The sequence below is a fragment of the Dermacentor variabilis genome, chromosome 1 (genome assembly GCF_050947875.1).
Source record: "Dermacentor variabilis isolate Ectoservices chromosome 1, ASM5094787v1, whole genome shotgun sequence".
NCBI classification, from domain to species: Eukaryota; Metazoa; Arthropoda; class Arachnida; order Ixodida; family Ixodidae; genus Dermacentor; species Dermacentor variabilis.
Window position 1 is genome coordinate 123,999,469 of NC_134568.1, and position 7,889 is coordinate 124,007,357.

A 7,889-nucleotide genomic window follows, 5' to 3' on the forward strand; every position below is an offset into this window, starting at 1 on the left:
ATCGTCACTAGATTACGCGTCGCCATGTCGGCGGAAGTCTCAAGATCACAATCACGCTCCATATTACGCGTGAAACGAGTGCTTTAATATCATTGTTCATTGACCGTTCACACTGCCCGCGAAATCCAAAATTTCCATGCGCTGTGATGCCGCCCCCCCCCCCTCGTCCTTTCACGCTCATCACACTTAATCAGCACCGAGGTGGACAAACGAGTGTTATTTGCGTTTTTTTTGTACAGTGAGCGAAGATGTTAAGAAGTTGTATATATGCAGCCGTGGCGAGAAGCCGTTGGCTCGTTGGTCTAGGGTTATTCTGCTTCCGGCTCCCGAGCTGAACGGATCGCGGGATCATGGGCTCCAATGGAGCGGCATATACGGCTGTTAGCCGCGGCAAGAGGCTTTGGACGGAAGATGATAAGGATTATCAGATTATTTTGCCTCGGCTACCTACATGACGCATCGTTTTAACCACAGTTTTTTTGCACGGCGACGCTCGTGTTCACCCTTTTCGTGTCGAGGATTTTCGGGATGCCCTTCAAGCTCTTGGTATGCTCTCTGGCGTCCTCGCCCTTGGAGCGTACCAGATCAACCATGTATGGGCGGTAACGATGAAGGCACCCGAGGCAGCTCAAAAGCTGGCGGCACTAGAGGAGCTGCAGGTGAAGGGGTGTCGCTGCTTGGTCATCGACTCCAAGGAACAACAGGTGAAGATTCGTATCCACTGGCTTCTGCATGGGGTGAATGACGAAGACGTGAACACCGCGCTGGCCTCCTTTGGCAAAGTGACGGAAGTGACCCGGGAGCGCTGGTGAGTGGATGGCGTTTCCGACAAGGCCTCGTCAACCCGAGTAGTGCTGCCACAGCTGAAAACTGGGCTGAAGGTTGACGACTTGCCCCACCAGATCCGCGACGACAGCGAGCTTGCTCTGGTGGTAGCCCCAGGTCGCCCGATTCAGTGCCTGCGCTGCCGGGGCTCTGGACACGTTCGTCGAGACTGTAAGGTTCCCCGTTGCTGCCGGTGCAGGCTTTTCGGACACAACGACGTGGACTGTGTACGATCTTACGCAGTAGCCGCGGGCTCGGCGCAGAGCGAGGCTTCGACATCAGAGCATATGATGGACGTGACCGAGGCGGAGGAAGCGGCCAAGGCAGCTGGAAACGGCAACGTGGAGTCAGAAACGAGCGGGACGACCATGCCGACTGAAGGAGGACGCAACAATGTCCCTCCCCCCAAGGAGCCAGCAGCTACTTTGGATAGCGTGAGGACGGCCCCGCAAGAAAATGAGAGCCGCCAGCCAGCTACGGATGCTACCCAAGCAGAGGAAGGCAACGAGACCCCAGTTGGCGCCCGCGTTGAAGGCGTCTCTGCACCTGTCAAGAGGTCCCTGAAGCAGGAGGAGAAAATCGACAGAAAGGCCGGCGGTGACTCCGAGGCACCGCCCGCTTAGACGCTTCCCGGAAGGCGCTCCACCCTCAAGCCTAAGCCGAACCTGGAGGCTGACCGTAGGCCCACCGCGAAGCCGACCAAAGACGAATTCGGACGACGGCCACGGAGGCGTCTAGCGGTCAGCTAGACGTTAGGGTGAGCAGCATGCTCCGGGCCTTCTCCCCTCCTGTTTACATCAGTAATGGCTACCAACCCGTCGCTTAGCCTCGGCACGCTAAGCGTTCGAGGTCTGGCCGCCAAAAGGAAACAGTCAGGTTTACAGACTACTAGTGGACCACGACCTCGACGTTTTAGCCGTGCAAGCAACCAAGGTAGACGGCGAGGAGGAGACCGGGAGCATTGTGCAAAGGTTCACGCATAACTACTATACTGTGTGAGCTACGCCTTAGGAACATCGGCAGGGTGTGTGCTGTTCGTGAGGAAGCTCCCTGGTCTTGTCATAGAGGGTTACTTCTCGTGCACTTCTGGTCGACTTGTCTTTTGTGAATTCAGCTATTCTAATGTCCAATGACGCGTGTTTTGCACTTATGCGCCTAATACTGTGCAAGAGAGGCCAAATTTCTTTTCGAGTTTAAAGCATCATTTCCATGTGCACAAAATGATAGCCTGTGTAAACGACTTCAACTGCGTATTGAATGCTGAGGATAGGTCTACGTGTCGCGTGGTTTGTGACAAAAGTAGCGATATCCTGGCGCAGATTATACATGAATTCGAATTAGAAGGTATCGCTGAGTGTTTGCGGGCTCACGGAGACGTGATGTACACTCACTTTCAGGGCAAAAGTCACGCACGCTTAGACCGTATCTATCTTTCATATGATTCAGTTGAAAAATGCCAGTGCTATACAGTTACGGCCATATCATATTCTGACCACTGCCTGGTAAAATGCACGGTAGGCAGCAAGAAAGAACCAAACAAATTCGTCTGGGAACTGTCGAAAATATATGCAGAGCTGCTACGGGATGAAACTTTTAAAGAAAAGGTAGTGGCTACTCTGAATTCTTTTGGAACAGACAGTTCTATGAAGTTTGGTGAGGAATGGGGAGTTGCTGAAGCAAATCATTAAATTGAAGGCAATTGAAAGAAGTAGCGTACTGCGATATGAAGAAAAGGCCAGAGAAAAGGATTTAGAAACATTAATGGAAAAATTTGCGAAGCTCGAATTCATGCAACCGGGCGCCTATCAAGAAGATATGCGCGCTGCTAAGAAGCTCGAGGTGTTCGACGAAGAGCGCTTCCGAGGTGCGCCCGTGCGCGCGAGAGCAGAAAGGCTATCATGTGGGGAAACGCCAACAAAAAGAGCAATGGGACTAGAAAAAAAGCACTCGAGACGTAAGCAGATCGAGGCTATCGATTATGAAGGGGTGGTATTGACCGATAACAATAATATAGGGCGTGCTTTCTTTGAGCATTACCAAAAGCTTTTTGCATTCTGGCCTGTGAACATGCACGATTTCAAGGATATATTTTTGTAGCGAATGCCACAGCTGTCGAGTGCAAGTTAAAGAAACGTTGGAAAGACGAATAACTGAACAGGAAGTGATAAAGGCCATCGAACACCTGAACCCTGGCAAGTCACCAGGTCCAGACGGTCTTTGTGCCGCTTGGTACCAATCGTTCAAAAGCGACCTAGCTCCTATCTTAACCGCAGTTTTCAATGAATCATGCGAACTGAAAATACTTCCACCATCCTTTGGCCAGTCCCATACAGTACTAATACCGAAAACAGAAGAGACCGAAAAGCTCAAGCAACTTTCCTCCTATAGACCCATAGCGCTTACTAACTGCGACTACATAATATTGATGGTGTTGGCACGACGGGTCCAGTCAGTTTCAGGAAGTAGTCGGCCCCACCAGACGTGTGGTATTCGTGGAAGAACCATTTTCACTAAGATCCATAAGATGAAGTGTGTGCTGGAGTGTTGTGACGCCATGTGCGATGCAGTAGCGATCCTCCAGCTAGACTTCGAGAAAGCGTTAGATTGTGTTACTCACGAGATATTGCATACCATCCTTGAACACGTTAATTTTGGCCACATAATCACTGAGGGGTGACCATGGCGTACCGGAGCTGCTGTACGAGACATAATTAATCAGACATTGGGGGCCCCCATTAACGTGAAGCGCTCCGTTCGCCAGGGTTGTCCACTCAGTCCACTCCTGTTTTGTGTCTACATAGAAACGCTATGTCAGGCTACCATCGAAAACGAATGTACTAAGGGGTTTTGCCCTCAATCAGCAGAGGTGAAGCTGTTGGCATACGCTGACGTTGTGGCTGTGTGCTGTAAAGATAAGCAAAGTGTATTGAATACTGTTAGTATCGTCAGAAAGTGTGGTAACGTCATTAAGAGCTTCGTTAACTGGCAGAAATGTTTTGGCATGGAAGATGGGCGTCCACACCAAACCACTTTTCTAACATTTACTGGGTCACGACGCCAGTTAAGTATCTTAGCGCGCCCCTTGATGCCTATAAGGACAGTAGCGAGTACTGGAAGGAGCGGACAAAAGAACTAAAAGAGAAAGCCGACCGGTGGAACGCCTGTCACTTGTCAATATTCGCGAGAGCTATAGCGTGCAACATGTTTCTCGTGACAAAGATCTGGTACGTAATGCAGTTCCTACAGTGCTCTCGGATTAATGTGCAGAAACTACACCGCGTGTTCGCTGTTTTCGTGTGGGCATCAAGCTGGGAGCGATGCAGCCGAGATAATCTCTTCCGACGTTTGAACGATGGCGGTCTGGGGTTGGCGCACCTCTTCTTGCTTCAACTAGTGAACAGGTTCTTCTTTTTTTTGAGATACAAATGACCCATTTCTGGCCACCGTGATTCAAATGAGGCGGTCAAGAGCAGTTCCCGAATTTGTAGTAGGTACCGAAATAATGCCAGGATCTATCCGTGGTTTCATTCGGGAAATAGTTGATAGTGTTTTTTGCATGTTCGTTTTTCAAGTCAATATTTGTGGAGTGCAAAACGGAAAAAGTTATACCGTGATTTGTGTGACAGTGTTTTGCTTGTACCCATGTACAGAGCCGTGTACAGTTGAGGCCCAGGCCTAGACGTATTGAAAAGGGTGAAGATGATGCCAGTTCAACCAGCCACGAAATCTTTTTCTTTAAATTACATACCGGTACCTTACCTGTTAAAATCTTCCTGGAACAACGTGGGTTCTACTTGCCATGGAGAACCCACTGCCTTACTAGTAGAAAACAGGTAAGCATAGATCATGTCTTCATCCACTGTTGGGAGGGGGTATTTTTTGGGACGTGTTGCAAAGGGACTTTAAAAAAAAGGAGTAACCTATAGAGCCACACGGAATCAGGTTTCTGGCAGTAAATGATGACGCAGGATTCCCATACGATCTTATCATGCTTACGGGCCTCCACTGTTTATGGAGCTCAAGAATGGCGGGCTACCAATGTGACCCGGATGCCCGACCGGAGCGTGTATAATTACGAGAATGTATGCAGCGATATGTAGAAGTGCAGAAATTGCAACAGCCTGTTCCTGAGTGGCTTTACAGGGTTGAGCCCCTGACAGCACTCAAGGAATTTAAATACGACAACGTCATGCCACAGTAGCGGACGGCAACTAAGGTGTATATTACTGTTTCTTGTTCGGTTTTTGTATTCATCATTTCTTTCTTTCGTCTTTGTGTATATCATTTAAGGAAAGTGTGTTGTGGTGACATGTCGAGGACTGGTGATAAAGAAAAAAAAGTTGGTCTAGGGGTATGATTCTCGCTTTGGGTGCGAGAGGTCCCGGGTTCAAATCCCGGACGAGCCCGAATTTCTTTTTCTGCTTTCATCCGAAACGAGCATAAATATGTGCGCGTATCTTATGGCTCATCTTTCTTTTTCAGCAATCCAAGTCGTTTCAACAGCTTGATATTCGAGAAGCCATCGTCACTAGATTACGCATCGCCATATCGGCGGAACTCTCAAGATCACAATCACGCTCCATATTACGTGTGAAACGATTGCTTTAAAATCTTCGTTCGTTGACCGTTCACAGTGCCCGCGAAATCCAAAATTTCAATGCGCTGTGATGCCCCCCCCCCCCTTCCATCCACGTTCATCACAATTAATCAGCTCCGACGTGGACAAACGAGTGTTGTTTGCGATTTTTTTTTACAGTGAGCGAAGATATTAAGAAGGCGTATATATGCAGCCGTGCTGACAAGCCGTTGGCTCGTTGGTCTAGGGGTATGATTCTCGCTTAGGGTGCGAGAGGTCCCGGGTTCAAATCCCGGACGAGCCCGAATTTCCGTTTTGCTTTCATCCGAAACGAACATAAATATGTGCCCGAATCTTTTGGCTCATCTTTCTTTTCAGCAATCCACGTCGTTTCAACAGCTTAATATTCGAGAAGTCATCGTCACTAGATTACGCATCGCCTTTTCGGCGGTAGTCTCAAGATCACAATCACGCTCCATATTACACGTGAAACGATTGCTTTAAAATCTTCGTTCGTTGACTGTTTACAGTGCCCGCGAAATCCAAAATTTCAATGCGCTGTGATGCCCCCCCCCCCCCTCTTCCCTCCACGTTCATCACAATTAATCAGCACCGACGTGGACAAACGAGTGTTGTTTGCAATTTTTGTTTTTACAGTGAGCGAAGAGATTAAGAAGGTGTGTATATGCAGCCGTGATGACAAGCCGTTGGCTCGTTGGTCTAGGGGTATGATTCTCGCTTAGGGTGCGAGAGGTCCCGGGTTCAAATCCCGGACGAGCCCGAATTTCCGTTTTGCTTTCATCCGAAAGGAACATAAAGATGTGCCAAAATCTTTTGGCTCATCTTTCTTTTCAGCAATCCACATCGTTTCAATAGCTTGATATTCGAGAAGTCATAGTCACTAGATTACGTATCGCCATTTCGGCGGTAGTCTCAAGATCACAATCACGCTCCATATTACACGTGAAACGATTGCTTTAAAATCTTCGTTCCTTGACCGTTCAAAGCGCCCGCGAAATCCAAAATTTCAATGCGCTGTGCCGCCCCCTCCCTCCACGTTCTTCACAATTAATCAGCACCGACGTGGACAAACGAGTGTTTGCAATTTTTTTTAGTGAGCGAAGATATTAAGAAGGTGTATATAATGCAGCCGTGGTGAGAAGCATTTGGCTCGTTGGGCTAGGGCAATGATTCTCGCTTCGTGTGCGAGAGGTCTCGGGTTCAAATCCCGGACGAGCCCCAATTTCGTTTTTGCTTTCATCCGAGACGAGCATAAATACTTGCGCGAATTTTTTGGCTCATTGTTTTTTTCAGCAATCCAAGTCGTTTCAACCGCTTGATATTCGAAGAGCCATCGTCACTACATTACGCATCGCCATATCGGCGGAAGTCTCAAGATCACAATCACACTCCATATTACGCGTGAAACCAGTGCTTTAAAATCTTCGTTCGTGTACCGTTCAAAGTGCCCGCGAAATCCAAAATTTCAACGCGCTTTGACGCCCCCCCCCCCCTCCTCCCTCCACGCTCATCACAATTAATCAGCACCGAGGTGGTCAAACGAGTGTTATCTGCGTTTTTTTTTTACAGTGAGCGAAAATATTAAGAAGGTGTACATATGCAGCCGCGGTGAGAAGCCGTTGGTTGGTTGGTCAAGGGTCATTCTTCTTCCGGCTCCCGAGCTGAACGGATCGCGGGATCATGGGCTCCAATGGAGCGGCATATGCGGCTGTTAGCCGCGGCAACAGGCTTTGGATGGAGGAAGGTAAGGTTTACCAGATTACTTTGCCTCGGCTACCTAAAGAACGTATCGTTTTACACACAGTTTTTTTGCACGGTGACGCTCGTGTTCGCCCGTTTCGTGTAGAGGATTTTCGAGGCGCGCTTGAAGCTGTTGGTATGCTCTCTGGCGTCGTCGCCCTTGGGGCGTACCAAATCAACCATGTATTGGCGGTGACGATGAAGACAGCCGAGGCTGCCCAAAAGCTGGCGGCACTGAAGGAGCTGCAGGTATACGGGCGTCGCTGCCTGGTCATCGACCCCAAGGAACAACAGGCGAAGCTTCGTATCTATTGGCTTCTGCATGGGGTGGATGACGAAGACGAGAAGACCGCCCTGGCCTCCTTTGGCGAAGCGGCGGAAGTGACCCGGGAGCGCTGGCGAGTGGATGGCGTTTCCGACAAGGGCTCGACAACCCGAGCAGTGCTGCCACAGCTGAAAACTGGGCTGAAGGTTGACGATTTGCTCCACCAGATCCGCGTCGACAGCGAGCTTGCGCTGGTGGTAGCCCCAGATCGCCGCATTCAGTGCCTGCGCTGCCGGGGCTCTGGACACGTTCGTCGAGACTGTAAGGTTCCCCGTTGCTCCCGGTGCAGGCTTTTCGGACACAACGACGTGGACTGTGTACGATCTGTCGAAGCCTCGCTCTGCGCCGAGCCCGCGGCTCGGCGCAGAGCGAGGCTTCGACATCAGAGCATATGATGGACGT

At 49.7% G+C, this 7,889-nt stretch overlaps 2 non-coding genes across 2 annotated transcripts; both read left to right on the forward strand.

Annotated features, from left to right (window-relative positions):
* The first annotated feature begins 5,633 nt into the window (after positions 1 to 5,633).
* On the forward strand, positions 5,634 to 5,705 carry TRNAP-AGG (transfer RNA proline (anticodon AGG)). Its single transcript has one exon. It is a non-coding gene; the product is annotated as a tRNA-Pro (tRNA).
* Positions 5,706 to 6,110: 405 nt separating this feature from the next.
* Positions 6,111 to 6,182, forward strand: TRNAP-AGG (transfer RNA proline (anticodon AGG)). The gene has a single exon. It is a non-coding gene; the product is annotated as a tRNA-Pro (tRNA).
* Positions 6,183 to 7,889: the final 1,707 nt, after the last annotated feature.